Source organism: Labeo rohita, chromosome 1 (genome assembly GCF_022985175.1).
Source record: "Labeo rohita strain BAU-BD-2019 chromosome 1, IGBB_LRoh.1.0, whole genome shotgun sequence".
NCBI classification, from domain to species: Eukaryota; Metazoa; Chordata; class Actinopteri; order Cypriniformes; family Cyprinidae; genus Labeo; species Labeo rohita.
The window spans coordinates 21,279,844-21,306,454 of NC_066869.1; the positions used below are offsets into that span (position 1 = coordinate 21,279,844).

At 34.6% G+C, this 26,611-nt stretch overlaps 1 protein-coding gene across 1 annotated transcript in view; it reads left to right on the plus strand.

Moving 5' to 3' along the window:
* Positions 1 to 18,782: 18,782 nt before the first annotated feature.
* ctnna2 (catenin (cadherin-associated protein), alpha 2) overlaps positions 18,783 to 26,611 on the plus strand; it is a 423,497-nt gene continuing 415,668 nt past the window's right edge. Inside the window, exon 1 of the mRNA XM_051107030.1 lies at positions 18,783 to 19,069. The gene's annotated coding sequence lies outside the window, so the exon portion shown is untranslated. The remainder of the gene's footprint in view (positions 19,070 to 26,611) is intronic.

Sequence of the window (26,611 nt, forward strand, 5' to 3'; positions counted from 1 at the left end):
GAAATTATGAGAATAAAGTCGAAATATTTTGAAAATAAAGTCGAAATTATGAGAATAAAGTCAAAATATTTTGAGAATAAAGTCAAAATATTTTGAGAATAAAGTCAAAATTATGAGAATAAAGTCAAAATATTTATAGAATAAAGTCAAAATTACGAGAACAAAGTCAAAATTATGAGAATAAAGTCAAAAAAGTCAAAATTACGAAAATAAAGTCAAAATTACGAGAATAGTCAAAATATTTTGAGAATAAAGTCAAAATATTTTGAGAATAAAGTCAAAATTACGAGAATAAAGTCAAAATATTTATAGAATAAAGTCAAAATTACGAGAACAAAGTCAAAATTACGAGAATAAAGTCAAAAAAGTCAAAATTACGAAAATAAAGTCAAAATTACGAGAATAGTCAAAATATTTTGAGAATAAAGTCAAAATTATGAGAATAAAGTCAACATATTTTGAGAATGAAGTTGAAATTATGAGAATAATGTCAAAATATTTTGAGAATAAAGTCAAAATTATGAGAATAAAGTCAACATATTTTGAGAATGAAGTTGAAATTATGAGAATAATGTCAAAATATTTTGAGAATAAAGTTAAAATTACAAGAATGTAGTCGACAAATTTTGAGAGTAATGTCAAAATTATGAGAAAAAGTAAAAATATTTTCAGAATAAATTCAAAATTACGAGAATAAATTCGAAAATTTTTGAAAATAAAGTCAAAATTCTAAAAATTAAGTCATAGCAATTACGAGATTAAAGTTATAATATTTGTTGTGTAGCCTATATTGCACATGCAAATGGCCCGGGATTTGGGAACACTGGGAGAAATTCCGGTGGCCTGGCAACTGACTGAACAGAAATCATTCCATATGTACTGTACTCACAGGGACAGTATGCTTGAAAATAATATTTCACATCTTTTTCTCAAAATATTTAAACTTTATTCTCATATTGGTATGACTTTTTTCTCTAAATATAACAACTTTAATCTCATAGGCACTAAAACGCTGTCCTCTAATATGACAAAGTAAGGATGCTTTAAAATCAGAAAATGTGAAAAACGCTGTGCCAATACTTGAAATGTTTCTCTGAATTAATTACTTGCAATGTCTGAATGTATTTACTTTCTTACTGTTAGAAAATGTATTTACTGTCCTGCAAAGTCTTGCATTTACTGTATGTTCTACTTGTTGGTTCTTTATGATGCAATATGTAATACTTCTACACTAATGACAACAACATTTGCGTTACACACAGATGGAAATGTTGGTCAGTATGCACTTATGCAGTTCATCTACATAATTAGAAATGTTTCAATTTCAAAGACTTTATCAAAGATTTATAACAGTGTTCCATTATGTCTTTGAGTTCACATTCTGTATTACATTTGCAGTAGATTCTCTCTCACCCATAATAGCATTTCCTTTGGAAATCAATACAACTTAGTTTTAAAATTGACCTCACTAAACTTGAACTTGAGTTTCGGCCTGCATTTTAATAGAGGTGCCAACAAGGCTGCTGATGACGTCTATCCCTTAATTTTGAATCTTTGATCTCAGTTTACTTCAGAACAATATTCTTATTTTGCAAAGGGAGCAAGCTGTGGAAACAAATGGAAAAAGAAGGGTGCTAAGAAGTGTTTTGTTACTTCCAAGAAAGGCGTAATGCCTTTGAATGTCTTTTAAAAAAGCTGATTATAATGATCTCTGCCAACTCGGGATCTCGGCTTAATTAACGTGCTGTGCTTCACATTCACTAGTTTTGTAGCATTTCATAATGTCAGTACTCAAACTCGGGGTCAATATGTCTTTATGCTCTGTCTCTTCTCGATAATTGCATGTGCACTGGACTGAAAGGAACATGCGTTAGAAACTGCTTCACCACAAAGAACTTTTTGACGGTACGGAAGTCAGACCTGAGGATGAGTGAATCAGTATCAGAAATTTTTATAATTCAAAATCGTTAAGCCTTATATTACTGACCTTTTCATTTAAAAATCTGTAGTTAGATATTTTATCTTTAGAAATCTCTTTCTGTTTACTAAAGGTATTGATAAAGATATTACTGTGCATTGATATGGTGGTGATGTCATGTGGTGGTGATGTCAAACCTTAAGTTTGAGTTGTTTCCAGGTCTTCTAGCAATTACAATTATATCTTGACCAGCATTTTAATGGCAGATTAATACTGCTGCCGTATGTTGTATACTTGTTGTGTGCTTGGAAAAGCTTTCAACACCACAACAGTGTGATTCTGGGGAAAAATGTGAATGCTATAATAGGTGTTTGTATATTGGTGTGACACAATTACTGAGTGTGACATATGGTGTATTGAGCGGAAAGACCTCCTAGGGAGAAGACTGGGAAAAAGAGAGAGAGAGAGTTACGGACAACGAGTGAGGAGGTGGATGAGGGAGGGCATGAATATGTCAATAGTCAGCAGGATGTTTTTGGTGAATGAATTATATTTAGTTGTGTACAATGTATGTCCACACATGTACTCTGGAGCTTTACATCGGTCAATTGGAAGTGGCAGGTGAAGCGATTCACACAATAGAATGCATTTTATACACACAATCTATTCAAACCCACAGAGAACAGTGCTGGTGAGACTACACAGGAAAACATAGTCTCCAGCTGAGTACCTTGAGCAACCTGGATTTATGTGTGTTGTTCAAAGTCACAATGAACATCCTTCAGGACCTTCCCGTTCTAGGGTTAAATTTGATAGCATGAGTAAAATCCTAAGTGTACGATGAATGAATTGTACAGAATATCACGTTCTAGCTGCCTACACGGATTCATTTAATAAAAGACATTTGAAATTAAGAAATGTTCTTTTGCACATTTCTGACAGATCGAAGGACAGTTTTTATTCACAATTCTTATGGAACATTTGAAGCGTAGAGCTGTGGAGAATATTTTTACTTTGAAGAGTGAAAAATGAATCACTGAGATGATAAACAAATCATGTGTGAAAAGATGAAGCAGAAGCTACAGTGAACATAAAAAATGGAGCACAGTTCTTCTCAGGTCACCTAACATTAAATCAAAGACATGAAGGTATTTGGACGGAATGTAAGTTATCTAGCAATCTTACTTAGGGTTAATGAGAGCTGCTTTTTAAATGCTATAAGTATTGAAGTGTTGAAGTATTGTTTTACAGACACTGAATAAAACAATCACTTAATTATGTGTCTTTTCAAGGTTTGTTAGAGCTCCGTACCAATTGAACCCCTGGACCATTTCTTTCTTTCTTTCTTTCTTTTTTTGTGTGTGTGCGTATAATGCTTTGCTTTGTTTTGTTGTTGTTGTTGTTGTTGTTGCTCTTTTTCTTTTTGGTTGTTGTTTTGTTTTTGTTGCTTTTTGTTGTTTTTGGATTTTACTTTGTGTTGTGTTTTTGTTGTGTTTTCATTGTTTTGTTGTGCATTATTCTTTTTTGTTTAGTGTTTTGATGTTGCTTGTTTTGAAGTTGTTTTGTGTTTTTGTTGTTATTTTGTTGTTTTTGTTTTGTTGTTGCTATGTGTAGTTTTTTTGTTTGTTTTCTTTTGTTGTGCTGTTTTGTTGCTTTATTGTTGCTTTGTTTTTCTGGTGTTGTCTTGCTTTTTTATCATTTTAGTTGTTTTAGTCTGTTGTTATGCGCTTTTTTTAAGTATCTTATATTTATTTTATCAAATTAAGGGATAGTTCATCCAAAAATGAGAAATGATACTAGTAGATGATAATAGCTCATGGGCATTTGAGATAATTAGCTCAGACTGGAAAGACTGGACATCGCGTTGGTTTCATACAGGTTACGTTATTAGAAAAAATTTGTTTTCAACATGACTTTAAAAGTAGACACTTCAAGCTTTCTATAGATATATTTCCGATGTCTGTGTGTCAAAAATTAGCTGAGTTTTGGTTCCTTTTTTTTGACGTGTTTCCCTGATTGTTTTCTTTATTTTACAAAAGCACAATGTTTTGTTGTTATTATGAATGTGTACAAATAAAAATAATGTATTGCTCCTATCTGTATGATCAAAAATGATTGAGTAATTTAAGTTCCTTTAGGGGTTATCAGAAAAAATGCCACAAAATGCGCCGATACGTTTGTCGACCCCAGAGGGTTATTTACTCGCCCTCATGTCCTTCCAAACCCGTAAGTCTTTCATTCATCTGTGGAAGACAAATTAAGATATTTAATTAAAAAAATAAATAAATAACTTTTTTTATCAATTTATTGATGTCAAATAGACTTACTATTTTTGAATGAACTAACCCGTAAATGGATAATTATAGTAACTTGATTTGTTTTTCCCCTAACTAAACCATATCTCCTCAGGCTGACTTTTGAACTAACAAGGGGCTATAACTGTTACTAGAAGGGTCTTGGCCCCCTTTAGCCCCTGTTGTGAACTATGCTCCAGTTGACTCTGTTTCTTCTTGTCCCTGCTATTGTCACACTCAGTCAACAGTTCTTCCTAGTTTTTGATTTCTGGAGATCCCATACAAGGACTGACTCTGCTGTCAGTCATCAGTATAAAGTGCACTCAGTGCACCTAAGTACGTAAGCTGGGATTCAGCCTCAGCATTATTCCTTCAGCTTGCTATCAGTTATGTAGCTCTAATAGGACATCCTGATGCACTCTTCTCACCTTTCTACCATAACATTAAATCACATTGGCATTTCAGTTCCACACTCCTCTGATTCAGTAGGGTGTAATAGCGTGGTGCACCATCTGATTTACTGTCCTTTGATACAGAGTGTCCTGCCAGTTATAATAGACTGCTGCCTTGAGGTGGATGTAATGAAAGTCAGTGTTTTAATGACATCGGATGTACCACATTTTTGGTACTTTTTTCCCTCTTAGAAGTGTGGCGGTATGCCATGAACTTGAAGTTTGGGGAGAACAACTAGTCTGAAAGGAAAAGACTCCCTATAGGTAATTTAATGTTTAGACTTGAATTGGTTTTAAATGATCCATTTTATTTATACTTACTTACTTATTGTAAAGCGTTACTGATTGTCCTTAGTACAAGAAGATTTTTCTTCCATGTGTGAACACAATTAGAGTTTGACTTTTCAGACTAATTTTATAATAAACCTTGAGCTGTTAATGTTTCTCTGAAACTGAACTTCACCTGTTCAGCTCTCACTAACTGAAGCTGACAGAATGTCAGCACATTTGCATAACGGTAATCACAGAAAAGTGAGAAGGACAGCAAGAGAGACTACACTATGTGTGTGTATATAAGCTCATAGCACACCTCAGATTATTTATTTGGCCCGGGCTATGCATACAGATGTTTCCATATAACTGAGTGATGGAATTGCTGCTCAGCTGAGGTCAGATGGTCATTTTCTGTCACTGCACTCTGGAACCTCCATTAGTTCAATGAGTGACAGGCGAAAGATAAACCTGCTGCAGACCCACAGGGATAATAATGAGTCCTCTGACAACAGGTGCATTTGTCAGAAACACAGGTGTGAGCATCCAGAGACAGCGGGAATTTCTCTTGTTAGTACAGAACATGACTCTGTCACTTCTAGGGGTTTTTAACAATTTTTGAATTGGAACTTCATAACATTTAAGATAACAGTACAGCACAGTTTGTGTAATTTTGTGAGTTTGTACAATAATTTTGGGTATAACTTGCGTTCAGGTGCACTATATTTTAGGGTGTGTGTGGACATGGAAGCTGTCTACAGTATGGATAAAAAACTTGAGGTCTACATTATAATGGCAGATTTTTTATAGTACATAATAGTACAAAATTACACATATAAAATATAAATGGTATCTCTAAAAAGATTTCTGAGCTTTCCCATCTTAATGTCTGACTGTGTGTACACATACTATACTGTACACAGTTTTCAAAGCTTTTTTTAAACAGTTGGCCATGAAACCTAAATAGTATATATGAAGGATACAGTGAAGTTATAACCTACTGCATTAGAAGGCCAAGTGCGCAAAAGCGTACCCTCAGCCCTGCATGAATAAATCAAAACACAAAGCAGATCTCATGACTGTATCATGACTAATGCACAAATATAGATGAGTCCGATGGACCCATGATAAATAATGGATACAGTATTGCAATGCCAAGTGAACGTACAGTAGCAGCCTTTTGTAAACTCTGCCTGAGGAGCCCAGGTGTGGTCCAGTTAGCATCAGGGTTAGGATTGCATTAGCCAAGCCACGACCGTTGAGTTGAATAGAAATGTCGATATGATATAGGCTTCAGTCCACAACAGATCTTTTGAGATACATCAACATTCTGAGGACTCTAGGACATACAACTTTTGGCAGAGATTGTTTTACTTGTTTTAGGGGGGGAAAACCGGTTTATAAATTTCAGATGTTTTAAGTTTTAAATAATGATTTGATAATGCACTTTTGTGACAAATAATTCAAGTAAACAACTTTCCTCCTGCTGTGAAAGTGGGTCGTCTTCTGTCTTATTTTTGAAGTGTCAGACTAAAGTATCTGAACTGACAGCAAGTTACTGCCCTGATTTTATCAACTGTGAAAACGATGATAGAGAATTTTTTTTACACCAGTGTGCCTTAGGACTTTGCGAGAGAACTTTCTCACAAAGATTGCATAAGGTAAATAAGCACAAGTACTGTATATTGAAAAGATCATTTTTTTCGATGTACACTACAAAAAACAAACAAACACAAAACTTCTTGTTGAGTGAACTTATAATAACTGCCCTAAAATTTCAGGTTCAGTCAACTTACATAAATTTAGTCAACTTGAAATGTTAAGTTGTACTAAGTGATATTTGAGTTGAAATAAAATTTTAAAAATGGGTTTGTTAAACTTAAAAGCTGGGCTTGTTACCCAGCTGCCTTAAAATTTTAAGTTGAATGAACTCAAATATCTAAGTTGTCACTTAGTACAACTTAACATTTCAAGTTGACTAAATTCCAACAAAGAAAACTCTAGTAACTTTAATAGAGATGAAGGCAATTTCCAATAAAAGTGTTTTACTGAAATTAATTTAAAAACTACTGTATTTTCAGATGCAAAGATTTATATAAACACTAAAGAAAAATTGGCATGAGGTGCATTACACATTGTTACTAACAGGAGCTTGTTCATGCCTCCTGGGTCAGATCTCAGTCTAACAAGGGATGGAACCTAGATTTTTTTCTGTCTATTAAAAAAATGATGTTGTCAGTGCGAAGCTAAAGTGGAATAAAAGACCCAGTGTGATTTTTTTTTTCACTCTGATTATGATATGATGAAATGATGGGAAATAATGAGACAGTTCCTTTAATATTGCTGTTTGAAAAATGAAAATGATAAGCCTTTGATTTCAGCTGTTAATGTGAGACTTACCTTAGTTCTGCAAATGTAGAAGCTTACAAGCCAAATTATACAGGTTATAAGACTGGATGAAATCATAAATTAAATATATTTCAGTTTTGGCTGCTCCTTAGTATGATGTGTGCAGGAATATTTTAATTACAGTATGGCTTTCTATACATCCAAAATAAAAAAGAATGCACCATAACTTCTGGAAAAAGTAGGAAATTAATTCAAAATGCATGAACATGCTGTATCCTATAACAATTACCATAATTGCTGTAACTTAATTAATCCAAGTTGATTCCGTCATAATAAATAATGTTTGACTTGAATGAAACCATGTTACCAAGCAAAGCATATTTGTACTTTTTTCTGTCTATAGCATCCATTTGTGATTAGCCAAAATATGTAAATAATAAAAATGAACAACATACTTTGTATTTAATTGTATTTTGGAATAACCTGCAAATACCCATAATGACAATTGTGTTTGCCTCTCCAAATATGCACACCAAAATGTTTGTCAATCTAAAATGATGTGCAAAGGTAACATCTATATTAACTGTTTTTTATTCAAGTCACAAATATCATTTGCATTTAAATATTTTATTGAAAAATGTAGTATGTCTATTTAGATACATTTTCCAGTATTAGATACCTGTTGAGAAGATATAGAAGAGATGTGACTACAGACTTTGCATTCAGACCTGCACATTGTTTAACTCTAATGTAAATGTCAGAGTTTTATCAGACACTGCCGCCTTTCCTTGGTAATGCTACGCCATAAATCATTCATCATGCTATTATGTACAAGTTAACACCTTTGATGGCAGAAGACCTCTTGTTGTGCATTTTTAATATGATTGGAGTAAATGAAGGACATTTGCTTATGTTCACAGGGTGTGAATATCCTTGATTAATGTTAAATACAATTAGCAATAGCTTATTCAACATAGAGGAGACAATGGGAAAGATATTTGATGTAGTCTCTTGATGTCACTTTATTTAAATTGAAACACATGGGATTAGTTTGAATGTTGATTATTAATTTAAAGAATAAATTAGACGAAGTGTTACATTTCTGCCACCAAATGGATTGGCAGTTGATTCAGCAATTCAAAGAGATTTCTCAAACCTTCCCCTCGTCTTCTGTTGGCCAGCCAAATAGACAACCCCATCCTATACTCAGGTTGTTGTCTGAGCCAATGTTGTAAATTAACAAATCAATGAAACATACAGTTTTTTGAAAATGAGACACTTAAGCTTTACAGATCAGTTGCTTTCTTGCATGGAGCTACAACCCTGAATTTTTCTACTCTGTCTGTGAAATATTAAACAAAATTACTTTGGGATATTAGACTTTTAGCTAGAGTTAAATGCAATGTACTGGTGAATTATACAGTGACATCTTGTCTTATATTTTGTGTGAACAGTGTGCTTGTGCATCTGTTATGCATACTTGAAATAATGAAGCTCCATAGGTTTCCAAACGTCTTTCGTTTTTTATTTCATGGTAAGGATAGAGTAAAACTGCGGAGAGCACAGTGGGTACTAAAAGGGGAATGAATCAAAAACCTAAAACTTCAATACTGACCCCCCCTGGGCTTTTGCATGGTGAATTTGGGACACTGCTGCAAATAGTACTATGTTCTCATAAGCGTAATTCCAGTCTTGAATGCTGAGATAGTTCTCTCAGGTCAGAACAACTTAATGTGGTGCAAGAAATTAACATTTGCATATTGCTGCTGGCATATTGTATATATGAAAAACCTACTCATAGACAGCAGTAGTTATTATTTGTTCTTTTATGCATTTTCTTCACTATTCATGGTTGAAGTTTGGATGGAAACCAGAAATGTAGATGTATTGACAGTCGGTGACGGCTATGATTAAAACTCAGACCTTAGTGATACATATATGCTGTTTTCTTCAATTAAAGGCTGCAGGTTTATCAGAGTGTTTAGATGGAATGATTATTTATCATTATCACTTATTTCAGCACACCAGGTCCAGTAGGTCCCTATGAAAATGTGGACAGAATCATGGAATTTACTGTATACCACCAGTCAAAAGTTTTTGAACAGTAAGATTTTTTGTTTTTTATTTTTTAATGTCTCCTCTGCCCACAAGGCCTGCATTTATTTGATCCAAAGTATAGCAAAAACAGTGTGAAATATTTTTTACTTCATAAAAAACAAAAAACACAATTTGTTGAATCAGCTTAAAACAATTTGTTACCCTGCTGCCTTAAAATTTTAAGTTCTGTCAATTTAAATAAGTTTAGTCAACTTGAGATGTTAAGTTGTACTAAGTGACAACTTAGATATTTGTGTTTGTTAAACTTAAAAGCTGGGTAAGTAACCCAGCTGCCTTAAAATTTTAAGTTGAATCAACTTAAATATCTAAGTTGCGACTTAGTATAACTTAACATTTCAAGCTGAATAAACTTTTTTTGAGTTGACTCAACTTAAAATTTTAAGGCAGCCAGGTAACAAATTATTTTAAGTTGACTCAACAAATTGTTTTTTTACAGTGTACTCCAGCCTTCAGTGTCACATGATTCTTTAGAAGTCATTCTAATATGTTGATTCGCTGTTTAAGAAACATTTATTATTATTATTGTTGTTGTTGTTATTGTTATTTTTTAGGATTCTTGATGAACAGAAGGATCCAAAGATCAGCATTTATCTGAAACAAAAAAAGCTTTTGCATAACATTATACACTATACCATTCAAAAGCTTGGAGTCAGTATAATCTGGGGGAAAGAAATGACAGAAATTTGTACATTTATTTTGCAAGAATGCTTTAAAATGATCAAAAGTGATGATAAAGATTTATAATGTTACAAAAGATTTCTTTTTAAGATAAATGCTATTATTCTGAACTTTCTACTCATCAAAGAAACCTGAAAAAAACTACTCAACTGGGGGGGTTGTGAAATAAGACAGGCTCATTGCAGTTAGTCTGACTTATTTAGAGCCAAATCAAATGATAGTAAAATAGTAAAAATATTTTAAAATTGTACTGTTTTTGCTGTACTTTAGATCCATGCAGGCTTGAGGAGCAGAAGAGACTTCTTTAAAAAAATTAAAAATCTTTTTGACTAGATTTTAAGATTAAAAATAGTAGTGTATAACAAGGAATATCATGGAATTTGGTACATTTTGGATTAATAAATCAAAAGCAGCACTCTAGACATGATTTAAAACAGACAACACAGGATTTCTGGAAAAAACAATTAAATTTGATTAAAAATAAATAAGTAAATAAAATAAAATGGAATATAATCCAGAAAAAATAAAACATTGTCACGCTACATTGTTGAGGAAGCATGCAAGAGGCACGAATAAATGTAAACAGTTTTTAATAGGCAAATACAGGGGTAAAACCATGACAGGTGCAGGAACCAACACACGTAAATCACTAATAGACCCAACAAAAAACAAAATGCAAGGACAGGAACTTAAATACAGGCTAAGTGGGAAACACAGGTGCGTGGGATTCATAATCAAACTAAACAAGAACAGGAACATGACCAAATAAGGAAAACCAGAAACAGAGACAGGGGCAAAACAAGACAAAACAGGTCCACAATCCTTACACATGAAATTTGGAGAAAATTAAACTGATTTCATAGGAACTTGAAAATGTAAATATTATTAAATGCAATAAATGTAATAATTCGTTAAACATTTAAAGTTGTTAAATTGCATACGTTTCATTATTCTGATTAATCAGATATGCTTTTGATTACAAAAATTTTATTTCAGAATTAAAGTGGATAAGAAAAAAAATAAAATGGGAAAAAAAAAGTTTTTATCTGGAAACAGAATTTCGGGAAAACATAAAACTGTTTTCATCAGGCCCTAGGCCAAGTTCTATCTCAGTCGGTAATATATGATCTTGTGCAAAACTGCAGTTTTCCAAGCCCTCCATATATCAATCAGATGTGCTACAGCTTGTGCCACATTCAGTAAATTCCTAGAGAGGAAACGCTACGACAGCATTAGTCTCCAGCTTTTGCTTGGGAAAGAGCTTAGGGAGAATATTCATCAAACATCACATAGAAAATGTTTCTAGAGCACTTTTTTGTGTGTCAGCACACAGTGACTGAGCTGAAATTCTGGTTGGGTCCAAATGTGTGATCATGAGCCCAGTCACGCAGTCATTACCAGCCTCTACACCTTTGTATGGCCATATCTCATTGTGACTGTTCCCTAAATGATTTATTCTTTTCGTGTTATTAAATGATGAATGCTGTTTAATTCATGACCCAGGTGCCAGGAGACCCTGACCAGAATTCTGCAGTGGCTCGAGTTTTTACCCCCGGGGATGTTCTTGCACTGCACTGAAAATGTGCTGTCAAGTCATAGTTCTCTCTCTCTCTTTCGCTGTCTTCTCTCTCCCTCTGGTAACCTTTCAGTGCTGTGTTGTGTTCATTTGCACTGCAACATTTTGATTAAGCATGTGTGTTGGACTGATGGGAGCTGAATGACTGAACCATCCAACAGTTCAGTTACATTTGCACAGCTTGTTTTAAAGGATTAGTTTACACAAAAAAAGAATATTCTGTCATTTACAGCACCAGCCCTCACATTGTTTCTTTCTTTTTATTTATTTATTTATTTTTTTTTTTTTGTGAATTATTGTTTTATTATAACCATCACAATATTAAGCCTTTGCCTTCAAGCAGTCTCCATTTGTGTGAAAATGTTGATCCTGGAATAGCTTTGAAGTTGGAGTGACTGCTATCGCTGGATGAGTAAGGTAAGGTCATTAGCACTTTGATGAGCATGCTGTGGACCTGAGAGCTCTGCTCATGGATGTGGAAGGTAATGAATAGCTAGCTCTGGTAATAATGAATGACTCTATGGCAGTGTGGACTCTTAGTGAGTACAATAGTCACGCAGAGAGTGCTTGGGTGTTGACGATAAATGCCGTCTCACATCAGGTGTGACTAAAGTGAAACAATTAGCCTGTAGTGGCAAAAACACATTATTGGTTGAGCCAGTGTTAGACCACACAAACATTATTGTGTTTACATTTATGGGGGCAAAATGGTTTTAAACTTTATATTCAGCAAAGAGTCCTGAAAAATGCATCATGGTTTCAACAGTAATAACTGTTTTAAGACTGATAATCACGTTTCTTGAATACCAAATCCGGATACTAAAATGATTTCTGAAGGATCATGTAACATTGAAGACTAGAGTAATGATGCTGAAAATTCTGAAAATTTGCAATCACAGGAATAAATTACATTTTAATATCCCAAAAGCTGACTGTGTGAACGTAGCCACTGTCAGTTTTTTTTGGGATTTACAGTCGCATTTACTTACCGGTGGGAGTCTCGAAATGTCCCGTTCACACAGCAGTTTACAGTAGCGTCTCAAATACAACTGGATGTAAAACTTTAAGATGACACACAGCTCATTCTCCGTCACTGTAAGTTACCGAAACCACACATTAAAGCACGGAGCACAAGTTAGACACAGGTCTGTCGCATTGTATGACGTGACAGACAACTAGTTGTCAAGTGTTTTATTCACACAGCGCATGTTTTCAGAGAATGTGGTTGTGAGTCCTTAAAATTTATGTGTGAGCTCGGTTATAGAATGCGATTGTCCCACCCGTAACCGTACTGTGTGTGAACGTAACCGTATTAAGGTTTCGAATGCAGGGCTGACAACCGTATTCTGCTGCTGTGTGAACATGGCCAATGTTAATTTCATCATTTACTAATGCAGTTTTAAAACCACAAGTTGTGTTTGTTAGCATTAGGTTAGTTAATGCACTGTCAGCTAACACGAACAAACAATGAACGACTGTATTTTCATTAACTAACATTAAGAAAGATGAATAAATTGTGTAATAAGTGTATTGTTTATTGTTCATTCATGTTAATACATTAACTAATGTTAACAAATGACACTGTAAAGTGTTAATAAAAAGTTTTACTACAATCAAATAAAAGAAATGTGCAAAAAAATTTCAGTCCAAAATGTCTAGTAAATTATTACCTATTAACACCTACCAGCACAAAGACTGAAATAGTATTTTCTTGTAAGATATTAGATAGGATAGGATGTGAACTTGCAATAATAGTGTGATTCCAAGAAAATTAAGCTGTATCTATGAAACAAAATATTATTTATAAAATTTTAATGGGTTTTAACTTTAATTCTTTATTTTAATACAGATTAGGATGTCTGCTAACGTTAAGTGGCATTAGAAAGCTGTTTTTGCTTATTGATTTGATTAAGCCAGGTGCTGAGTGATTAAACTGACTGAACTTTTCTTTATGTTTCATATGGAACACATAATGATGGCAGTTGATTGGCCATTATTTCAGTCAAGCCTAAGTCAGAGCTCCTCCTGCACATGTTTATTTCTCAGTGAGTGGAGTCTTAGCATTATGCTCTGTGCTTTTTTTTTTGACAATATGCTTTTCATTTCATGCAGGCATGTGAAATACTCAAGGGATTTATCACAGCGGGCAGCATCTTCTCACACACAATAATAGTTTTCTCTCTTTTTGTATCCACAGGTGTGTGTTGTGACAGAAGGAAAACCACACATTTCCGAAAGGCCGAAATTGCAGTCTACACGCCCAGTATTGCATCACTAGATGTACTATTACAGCTGTCCCACCAGTCCTCTGCTTCCTATAAAATCAAATTGAACTAATCTCTTATGGCGTCTACCAAAAGACCAGCGGTAAACGTGTAACAATTCAACCTCATGTATTGGCAAAACTCGTTTTTAGTCTCAGCAGTACTACGGATTATTTTATAAATCTTTCTGCTGATTACCTTTTGCTTTAAACTCATTATTTTGATAACCAATAGAGTCTCAGTGGAAGGTTAGTCGGTAGAGCAGGGTGATGATGCAATAATCCCGTATTATGACTCCACCCTGATATGATTAGCATTTTGGTGTCCAACTGGGCCACATGGTGGCTTTTTAACTTGTGTACTCAACAGATGGGCAGATTGGGGCCCTCAGTGTATAATCATGTCTGCATATACTGCATTTATTGCAGGAAACAATTTATTACAACATTTATTACAGAAAACAAATTGTTACATGAATATATACAGTACTAGTGAATTGTTTTGTTTGACTAGAACTATACAACATAAGCCTAGTTCAGCCTCTTCAGCCCAAATTCGATTTTTGTGCAAATCCAATTGAAATCCGGTCATATTTAGATAGTCTGAAAGGCAGTGAACCACATGAACTACATTTGCAAATCCATTTCGAGCTACATTCATATGTGATTTCAAATCCTATTCAAATCCATTTCAGTCTGACTGGTATTTTTAAATGAAGCTAGATTAATAAATTCTGTAAAAAAAAGTTTTTATGACCAAAACGCATGTCAAATGCAAAGCATGGATATTTTGAGTGGAGAGTTCAAACCAATAAAAAATGAATTGAAAATATATGGAATTACATATAGTTATCATTACATCATTGGTGATTTAGAAGCAAATGTACATACTTAACAAACACAAATCAGGTTTGGCTCAGATTGTTGTCTTCTCAATAGCTGATTTGTTCCAGATGAAGCGAGCGGAAGGCAGCAGATGGTGGGTCTGAGAGGGGTTGGGCAGGACTAAGACTCTCCCTCAGACAGCCATAATCTCCACAGAAAGCTCTGGATGCTGCCCACTAACTTCAAAACTCAAACAGTCTGAGCTGGGCTGCTGTCATACAGCCAGACAGCGGTGTGTGACCGCAGATTTTTCGCTCATAGTACAACAGAAGGCAAAGGGTAATGGTGCAGCTTTATAATATTTATGACTGAACTGTAAAGCCACCTGTGCTGACCCCACTGGTTAATTTTCACCCAATTCAGCAAGCATGTTTGAGTTTATTGCCTCCCAAAGGGTGCATTAAAGTCACTCACAACTGACCTAAAATTTTGGCTGGAACTCAAGTTTAATCCTGTTTCCCATGCAAAGCACAACTTCAGCCTTTTGTAATTGCCTACTTATTCCAGGCTATGCGTTTTGTCTTCGAATTCAGCAAATGTACAGCGCTCCACCAGATACCTCTGCAGTACTGATGAGCATGTGTCTGTAAACATAGTCTGAAATGTGATGCAACTGAAGCAGAATGTTACTTGTGACCTTTAGATTTTGTGGTTAGGTAGTTTAGAACAAATTTTCTGTGCATTGATTTCAATAAGCCAAAAAAGAATTTTTGAAGGGCGTTTGTTGATTTGCATCAGCCAGACTGCTGTGAGCAAAGGTTGTCATGTGTGCTGAACTCAGTATGACATGTGGCTAGATTTAGATGTCATGTCAGAGTCTTGTTTTTAATCTGAACTGTTTAATTGAATAACAATTCATTAAAAGGATAATTCACCCAAAAATGAAAATTTGTTGAAAAACTGACTCACCCACAGGCCATCCAAGATGTAGAGGAGTTTATTTCTTCTTCTGATCTGATAAATTTAGCATTAAATCACTTGCTCACCAATGGATCATCTCAGTGAATGGGTGCAGTCAGAATATGAGTCCAAACAGATGATAAAAACATCACAGTAATGCACAAGTAATTGTCTTGTGAAGTGAATAGCTATATATTTATAATAAACATATCCATCATTAATCTGTTTTAACTTCAAACTGTTGCTTGCTAAAATACAAGTGATCTATTCAGTATATTGCTTTCTCCAGTGAAAACAGTCCAAATTTTGATGCATCATTATGGATTATGAACTAATACTTTGGCCTGAAGCGACAGTATAACATTAAAACTCCTTGATGAATTTGTTTATTGCAACTACACAGCTTTTCACTTCACAAGATGTGAATTGATGCACTGGAATTGTGTGGATTTCTTGTGGATTATTGTGATGTTTTTATCAGCTGTTTGAAGTCTAATTCTGACGGCACCCATTCACTGCAGCGGATCCACTGGTGTTAGCAAGTGATGTAATGCTAAATTTATTCAAATCTGTTCTTACAAAGGAACAAACTCATCTACATCCTGGCTTGCCTGAAAGTGAGTAAATTAAAGCACATTTTAATTTTTGGGTGAACTATATCTTTAATGTATTGTGAACCATTTCTTTAACAAAGCGTAGTCTAAATGTGCATGCATTAGATTTTAATTATTTTTACAATGCGTTTGACCTTCCAAAATTGTCTGTGTTTTCGAACAGACGGAAGGTCTTTCTGCTGCACTGGTACTCGCTTACTACAGCTTTATGAATATGTAAACATCTCACTTATTCAGCACATTTATTATGCATACTGCCAATCTCTGGCAAGGTGGGACTGTGTGTATCAGCAAAAAAAAAAAAGAAAAAAAGCAAGCACACTGTTGTTACGCCAGTAAGGTTGTATAAGCCTTCAGACAGTGTAGTCACCATTCAGTGTTTTTTTTAATCTGTCCAGTGAAATCACATTTAATAATATGTGGGCTATCTAATATAATCAAATTGGAATACTGCTTTTATCATTGTCGAGAGCTGGTCAGGAATTGTGTAGCATTGTTATTATGAATATCTTTGTATCTGTGGTCCTGACAGTCTTCTGATGTATAACTGACACAGCGTGGCACAGCATGGTAAACATACGCCTGAAAGAACAATAATGTCCACATCCCCGGGTTTACCAGGGACAGAGAGTGGCCTGTATTCAAAAATGTATAGGAATAGTTGTTGCAGAAATTAAAATTATTTACTTTCTTCAGTGTTGATATAACTGTATGTTTTTTTTTTTTTTTTTTTTTTTTGTCCTTTCTTTTTAATATGGCAAGCAAAAGTAAAGTATTTTTGCAAAATATTTACTCAGCTCTATACAACGGCAGTTACTTGTACAGTATTTAAGCTTTACTTTGATCAACTCATCAATCTATTTTTTTTTTTCTTATTTGAGTGTGATTAAAAGAAATTTCAGTGTTCACTAAAAAGGAAGCTTGTCAATGGTGAAAGACTTAATTTCTTTGAGTGTGGTCGATTAGGCATTTAAGAAAAGTGGTCATTTTGACTAGTATGAGCCACAAAATCTACCAGTGCACATTTTGTGCTTTCAGTAAATTTTGAGTGACTATTTTGTAAAATCCCAGATCAGATAGACTCAATAATTATTTTAATTCCAATATATATTGACTATACTGATAATGAATGTTGACATAGGCCTACAATGCATTGGATATCGCCATTAAATCGGCCATCAGGCTTTATAAATATTAGTATCTTTAATCTTTACTGACCATAAAAAAACAACAACAACAAAAAACAACAACTGTCAACAAGTTTTTTGTAATTTATTTACACAAACTCATATTTTCACCCAGTGCTGGGTGAAATATGGACAAACCCAGCAGATGGGTTATTTTGACCAACCGGTTGGGTTAAATGTTTTACAAAACCTTCTGAGTAGTTTTATTTAACTCAACTATTACTTAAAAATTCCTGTATTTCTTGCTTAAAATCAACCCAGAATAGTTTGGAAATTAATGTTTATTAATATGTTCAGTAAATGACCATTTATTAATAAGTCGGATCAATAATAATTAAATAATAAATAATTTTTTTAAATTGCTTATGAATAAATGGTCACCTTTTGATTATTGCTGTTGCCTCTGATTTTTAATTTACAACCTATTTGTGGTTCATTTCACCCTGGACCACAAAATCAGTCTCAAGTAGCATAGGTATATTTGTAGCAATAGCCAAAAATATATTGTATGGGTCAAAATTATCAATTTTTCCATTATCCAGGATATTAAGTAAAGATCATGTTCCATGAAGATATTTTGTAAATGTCCTACCGTAAATATATCAAAACATAATTTCTGATTTGCTATGAACTTCATTTGAACTTTAAAGGTGATTTTCTCAATATTTAGATTTTTTTGCACCCTCAGATTACAGATTTTCAAATAGTTGTATCTCGGCCAAATGTTGTCCTATCCTAAAAAAACCCATACATTAATAGACAACTTATTTATTCAGCCTTCAAATTATGTAGAAACTTCAGTTTCAAAAAAAAAAAAAAAGACCCTTTTGACTGGTTTTGTGGTCCAGGGTCACATATAGTAATTTTGAAACAATTGGTAAGTTAAATAAAATTACCCAGTTTTTGGGTCAAAACAACCCACTTTCTGAGTTTGTCCATATTTCATCCAGCGCTTGGGTTGTATTTAACTCAGATTTTTTATAATTTTGATTATATTAAAACAATCCATATTATTCAAGATTGACATTTGTAAATATATGCTTTACCTAAAAACAAACCAAAAAAAAAAAAAAAAAAAAAAAACCCACACAATTATGAACAGTCGTAAACTCATAATAAGCATACATCACTGAGCACGCGCTCCATCCTCCAGCTGAGCATCACTATTTAACAAAGATGCGCAGCACCATCTTCGCCCCGCCCATCCCAGGCTGCGCTCTTTCTCTCCGTGTTCACAGCGCAGGCGCATTACATAGCCACCGCGCGGCTCACTATTTAGCAAGAAGGGAGCGCGCATACTCAGCACCTGTCGTGTGTGTGGCTGGGGATTCGGTGGGAGGGGTCATTATTTGGCAGGGAGCGGCAGAGAGACGAGCATTTCCTAGATACCCACAGCAACGCGTGGATTCATTCTGCTCCCATCACTTCAGAGGCGAACCGGCGGATTTTCTGGGTTGTTTCAACTTACTGGCTAGGTTTGGAAAGCCGTCCGTTTGGAAATAAATCACACCATCGTATTTCCTCGGAAGTGTTTTGTTCCTGTACCGGGGCTGTCATCACTGAAGGTAGGATCTATGGAAGCCACTTTGGAACAAGCAAACCGTTATTAGATGTGTCAGAAAGGCGAGGCTTGTGCATCCTAGCCTTATTGCACTGATTATCAGGATTTAAAATAGGAAAAAATCAGATTTTAGATGAAAGATATACAGGTAAATCTCCTGAAGCGACTGTCTAATGCATCCCTCAGCTGTATAAATCTACAGTTATTCCAGCACCGAGGTGATGGCCAGTGCCTCCCATCTGCAGCCTGCTAGCATACCGGCTAACCAGCTCATATTCTGTTAAATAAAGGTTTGCTTTTTAACAGAACAATAGCGGAAGGTTATCCGCGTGTTAACGGGCGTTGTTTTGCATACGCATGGTTTATTATAATAATAAAAAGCATTGGTTCGACTAACTGCGGTCTGTAGACCTTCCATCCTCATTGTCGGAGCGCCTCCCGTCTTTAATGTGCCGTTATTCTTTGTCTACAATTACTATTGTGCTCGATTTTATATTTAAATGATAGGTTGAAAAGGCTTTTAGGATCTGTACGCTTATAAGAAGTAAATAATAAAGTTTTGTAATAAGATACAACTTTGGACTTTATGACATTGAGATATTTTCTCGGTTCTTGTTGCTGGATGAAACCCAGTGTTAGAAAATTAACTTTCTTTTTAATATAGAATGATACCTGCCCCGGAATTGATTTGCATTGGCTATGTTTTCTACTATTATAAACATACAGAGTTTTCTAAAAAAAAAAAAAAAAAAAAAATAATAATAATAAATGAATAAATAAATGAAACAAAATGTACCACTGGGTGTTATCAGATTTATGTCATATATTCCAGATGCAGGGTGCGAGTTGGCGGTGGACTGGGTTTTTGTGGCAGCTGTGCCTAAATCAGCTCCAAAAGCTGGTCGAACAAAAGGTTGTGGGGTTTTTTGTCTAACATAAACTGTATATATTTCAACATGACATTTATTATTGACTGAAAAGTCAAAACACATATTTTCACTTGTTACCAAATAAGGTCCTTTCACATTAAGGATTACAGTATAATGATAACTATAACGTTATTGTTCTAATTCTGTGAGATTAGGGCAGTCCACATTGCAGATATAATGATGTCACAGAGGAATAATATGGTTGGAATCACTTTCAGAACATTTTTTTAAAACTGAGGATCGGCAGCCAATCAGAATCCACCCGACTTTAAAGAGTTTGAGCATATAAAGCAACACATAACAAAGCGGTGGTGCATTTTTATAATACACAGATTGAGATCGTGTTGGTGTGGACCATAAATTAATTATGGTTATACATATATATTATATATATTAGCATAAAAGTTATATATATATATATATATATATATTTAGCCTATTTTAATAATTGACATTTAGTTAACTGCGCTAGTGGTGTAAATGGCAAACACTTAAAAGTCTGGTAAGTTAAAATTTCATTTAAAAAGTTGAAATTTCTTTAAATTAGCCGACTCCCTTAAAGTCATTGTATTATTCACATGCTATTACAATTTACTCCCCTGAATCAGATATGCCAATTAAGTACACTATCCAAACCTACGTCTAGATTTAATTAAATAGGCCTATAACAAATGTAATGTATAAAATGAAATTTGCACATACAAGGCATTTTGTCACATTTAGTTGCATTTTAGTCATGTTGTAGTAGCATTTTTAAGCCCTGCATACTTTTGGACTATAAACTGAACATAAAAACATTGTGTAATTGTTGATAACGTACTCCAGCAGCATCAGAATGTAAAAGAAAGGGCAAACTGTTTTATGTATAATGCATGTTTAATTTATCTAAACTCTATGTCGTGGCTCTATAATGGTAAAATAAGCTTTGTGCAAAAACAGTCATTGTGAATTGTTTTAAATTATGCCAAGTGAGTTTTTCATTTGATCCCATTTATATTCTGCTAAGTGATTTTACTCCTAGGATAGCTCAGTGAATCAAACTGCATGTGTTATTTTTTTGCTAAAGCCTCAAAACTGTAGTGGGAAGTATTTTATTCCTGGTCACAATTGTAACTGGTGGGAGTAAAAAATATCTCAGTTGGTCAACAAGACCCAGTAGGAAGTTGCAAATAATGTACTATAAATGAATGTTTGGATTTTAAAAATTGTGATCTAAGAGAAAATGCATTACTTTTTGCTGTTATATATAACAAACAAGGCAGTTGTAGCTCTATTATGATGACTTGCTTACTTCCTTTTCTTTTGTCATGTGACTCTTCACAAAAGCCAAGCAAAAATGTTCACATCAATTAAGCCAAATCAAGCCAGTTTGCATATATTTATAGTTAACAATGTTCTAAACTCTTCAAACTCAAAAGTAAAGTTTTCTCAAGTTTTGTATTGCGAAAATCCCAAACAGGCATGTCATTTATAGGTTAAATTCTTGTAATGGTGTTTGTAAGCTTGCTTTTGAGCGATAAATTCTGCTCAGCCAGCGTGTAACACCAAAACATTTTAATGCACCCTGTCCCTCACAGTCAACAGCGCATTGTAACACCCTGTTTATACTGCTAGCGAAGCCACAAACTGGAATGTTCCCATTCTAATCAATGAAGCTGACTGTTTAGACGGCTTCCTTGATCATAATGGCAGTGTTTTATTTGCTCGCTCGCAGTGTAGATGTTTCCATGCCGTACAAAGTTGTAACAGTAGCCGTAAGCAGAAACCAAATGGGTGTGAAAGGGCAACAGTGAGGCTGCATTTAGAAGTCCATCTTTTGATTGACAGGGAAGTGTGCAACTCTATTACAGTCTCCACAGTCATGTCAGGGCTTTTCTCAGCACTGTAAGCCAACGTGTTAGTCAAACAGTGGTTTTAAAGGGTCACATGCTTTCTGTTTTCATGTAATATGACACTGATATTTTATATGCATTGTGTACAGTAAACGGGTAGCAGCTATTTCTTGCATTCATTCAACAACAAATATTAATTCTTTAGCAGCTGTTATTATACTCAAATGGACTAGCGTTGTACATAAATAAAGTGCTTTATAGTGAGTACCAGGAGAGCAGATTTGCCCTGTGTCAGCTTTTCGAGACGCCCTGTGTGCGTGATCTCAGCGAATCTGGTCGCTATGGTGTCTCCAGGCTGAGGCGAGGGGCTCTGTTTGCTAAGACAAACAAGCAGTAATAAAGCACCCAGACTAGACGGAGAGACTTTCCGATGTGAAGGCGCGCTCACTGCACTGAATGACAGGAAAAATCCTAGCATGCATTGTTGAGACTATTGATTCTAATGTGTGCAAACATTTATACAAAGCTGTCGTATTGCGAAACCACACTTGAAAATGACTTGTCTGTCTCTATGTGCATACATCCGTTTATCTGCAGTATATGTGTGAATGTGAAAACATTATCTTGAAACGTGTATTTTTTTTTCTACCATTAGAATGAAGCAATAGATATGTTGTTGCTCAACACATTATGAGAGCTTCTGGTTGTCACTAGTTACCTTGATACGAGTTGACGAGTATGTAACTGCAGTAAAATAGTAAAATATAAAGAAGTTGTGATAAAACTGCATTTGGTATGATCTGCACTATGGTTCAAAACTTTTATTTATCAAGCACATGTTAAATATTAAGTGACAGTAAACATAATTTTACAAAAGATTTTATTTTAAATAAATGCTGTTCTTTTGAACTTTCTAATAATCAAGGAATATTGAAAAAAATATTCTAATTTTTAAATATTAGAATGATTTCTGAATGATCATAAGACACTGAAGACTGGAGTAATGATGCTGAACATTCAGCTTTGCAAGCACATGATAAAACCATTTTAAAATATATTAAAATGGAAAAGAGTTAAAATGTAACAATATTAAAAAACTAATAATAATGAAAAAAATTTTATTGCGAGATCTCACAATTCTGACTTTTTTTTCTCAGAATTGCTTGATAAACTCACAGTTCTTACTTTTTTCTTAGAATTGCGAGATATAAACTTCCAATTCTGAGAAATAAAGTAAGAATTGCTTGATACAATCTCGCAACTGCAAGTTATAAAGTCTGACCTTTTTACTCAGAATTGTGATATAAACTCATGATTGCAAGAAATAATTTTTTCTTGCAATTGCAAGTTTGTATCTCACAATTCAGACTTTTTTTTATCATAATTGTGAGTTTGTATCTCACAGTTCAGACTTTTTTCTCGTAATTGCAAGTTTGTATCTCGCAATTCTGACTTTTTCTCGCAATTGCAAGTTTATATCTCAGAATTCTGACTTTGTATCTTGCTATTCTCACTTTTTTATCACAATTTTTCTCGCAGCTCTTGACTTGACTACTTTGTATCTCAGAATTCTGACTTTTTTTCTCGTAATTGCAAATTTGTATCTCGCAATTCAGACTTTTTTCCTCGCAATTGCGCATTTGTATCTTGCAATTCAAACTTTTTTTCTTGTAATTGCAAATTTGTATCTCTCAATTCTGACTTTTTTTTTCTTGTAATTGTGAGTTTGTATCTCGCAATTCTGACTTTTTTCTCTGAACTGTGAGATAAAAAGTTGCAGTTACCTTTTTTATCTCTTTTATTCAGTGGTGGAAATGGGCTTCCATAGATAGTAGACTTCTTTCAAAAACATTAAAAATCTTACCAACTTCAAACAATTGAATGGTAGTGTAAATGTCATGTAAATGACTTGGATGTATAGACACTATGTTTTACTCAAACCTTCAGGAGCAAAACATTTCTAGACTTCTCTTTTGTATATCTGAGACAGATTTAAAAACATTCGTTTAGATTTTATCAGCAGCATTTGTTTGCAGTTTGAGTATAATTCATTAAGTTAATTGCTTTTCTGTTTGTGAATCTGCTTATAAATGTGCCCATAAAGCAGTTTTCAGACAAGCCTTTAAATAAAGAGGTGAAATTGCCTTTGATTAAACTTTTATTGTCACCATTAAAAGTTAGGAGGGCTTTTCCAGTGGTGCACAGAAAAAGAGCAAAGGACAAGTAGGCTACCTGTGCAGTACAACGTTGAAAATGAGGCTTGTTTTAAAATTATAAATTAGGCTGAAGCAGCTCTTTGTGATGGCCTAGATCTAAGGCATTGTTTTTGTCTCATCTCTACCTTTATTTAATTAGGAAGAAATTTATATTGTATTACCTTGAGCGTATGCCACAGGCCATATGCAGATTTCATGAATACTCCCACTTATTCTTTGCTGACATTATGAAATCACAAGCTCATGCATTATAATCTGAGTAATGGGAGCAATGTTAGCAGTGACTAATGTGGCAAGACTTGAAACACCCATTTACATCAATGTTAATGTGCTCAAGTACATTGTGTGATGCCTGTTGGGATGCGGATGTAGCTTTTGTTCGTCAAAGTTCCCCGTCAGGTTTCATGTAGAACTTGTTCTTTCTGCTCATCTTGATCACATTCTCATTTATTTATAAAAGAGGAAGCATTAAACTGATGTCAGGTGAGTACAGAGGCCTAAAAAAGACACATTTGCTCAGACAGAAACATTGTTTTAGTTGATTTAAAGTTTCAAAAACACGTCATTTTAAGCTTTGTCATCCAGCATTGCGTTATGGCTCAACTTCTTTAACCCTAATGTTGTATTCCAGTCATCTTGACCAAGAGATATCTTTTTTCCTGAAAATGCGAATGTTATCGCATTGTACTAAAATCTACTTCCAAACACTTTTTAATATATCTATATATTTTCCCCACCTTTTTTCTCTACATTAAATTTATGTACACATTTTTCAGAACAGTGCAAAGGTCAAACTAATACTTTGATATTAATATTTCTAGTTTAGATTTATTGTTCTGGTGCACTGTTATCCAATTTCCACTCCTTGATATTTGCAGAAGTTTTTTAATGGAAAAAGTGAAGTTACTTAGCTTTGCGTCATAAATGTAGCCACCAATGCATTATATGAGCAGTCAGTTGTGATTGGTCTTCAGAGAACCATATGCTTGGAGAATTTGAGGAAGGCATGTTGATAATGGATCAGTGCAAAAGGGCAGCGTCTACCTGGAGACACAAGCTGCGTTTCCATTACCTTTCAAGATTCGCAAATTTAAAGGAGAATTCCACTTCCAGAACAACAATTTACAAATAATTTACTCACCCCCTTGTCATCCAAGATGTTCATGTCTTTCTGTCTTCAGTCGTAAAGAAATTATGGTTTTTAAGGAAAGCATTTCAGGATTTTTCTGCATATAATGGACTTCATTGGTTCCCCCGAATTTGAACTTCCGAAATGCAGTTTAAATGCGGCTACAAAGGGCTCCAAATGATCCCAGCCAAGGAAGAAGGGTCTTATCTAGCGAAACGATCGGTCATTGTTTTCGAAAAATAAAAATTTGTATACTTTTTAAGCACAAAAGCTTGTACAGCACAGGCTCTAGTATGCGTGTCCACGGGTCGTTCTTGAACGATTCGTTCAATTAGAACAAATCTTTAATGTGACTCGGGAAGGACTAGTCATCTCGGGGAGTGATTCATTTAGTCGCGCATGCGCAACATCCTATTAGGTTCTGTACTGGAATTAGTTCACCTGTTTCGAGTCTTTGGGTTTTTCGAGTCGTTCGTTCATCTTATGGGGCTGTCACGTGATGCTGATTTTGCTAAAATGAACGAAATGACTTGAAAAAAGATTCGTTCATTTTGCTGAACGAGACTCAAAGGTCTGAGTCAGTAAAATTATCCGAACTTCCCATCACTACTACGAATCACGTCTTTGAATCACCACAAGTTCGTCTGTGTACTCCGACCTTAAAAAGGTAGAGTATGTCGAAAAACTCAGAATCGTCCGACATCGTTGTACCTATTTGTTTGTAAACAGCGTTTGACTTACTTGCACTTTCTTAGTCTTTGCGCGTTCGCTTTGTAAACTCAGTGGTTCTGCCTACGTCCACGTGACCTTCCGACGTGAACGCGCATCCCAGAGCCTGTGCTACACGAGCTTTTGTGCTTAAAAAGTATACAAATTTTTATTTTCCAAAAAAAAATGACCAATCGTTTATCTAGATAGGACCCTTCTTCCTCGGCTGGGATCATTTAGAGCCCTTTGAAGCTGCATTTAAACTACATTTTGGAAGTTTAAAATCGGGGCACCAATGAAGTCCGTCATATGGAGAAAAATCCTGAAATGCTTTCCTCAAAAACCATAATTTCTTCACGACTGAAGACAGAAAGACATGAACATCTTGGATGACAAGGGGGTGAGTAAATTATTTGTGAATTGTTGTTCTGGAAGTGGAGTTCTCCTTTAAAATACGCCAAATGGAAACGTGTCGATTTCGCCAAAACTCCCATATGTCGCAAAAACGTTTTTACACTGGCATTAGGTGGTGGTTATTCAGGCAATTCGAAAAAGGAATATTTCGCAAAACTGCAATGGAAACTGCTTTTTTGCATTTACAGTTTTAGTCGCATAACATCAGTTAATGGATACGTTGTCATTTCGCAATACTTTTTTTTATCGACATTTATATAATATCACCAAACTTTTGCACAAATCTGTAGTGGAAACGTGCCTACTATTGCATTGCAA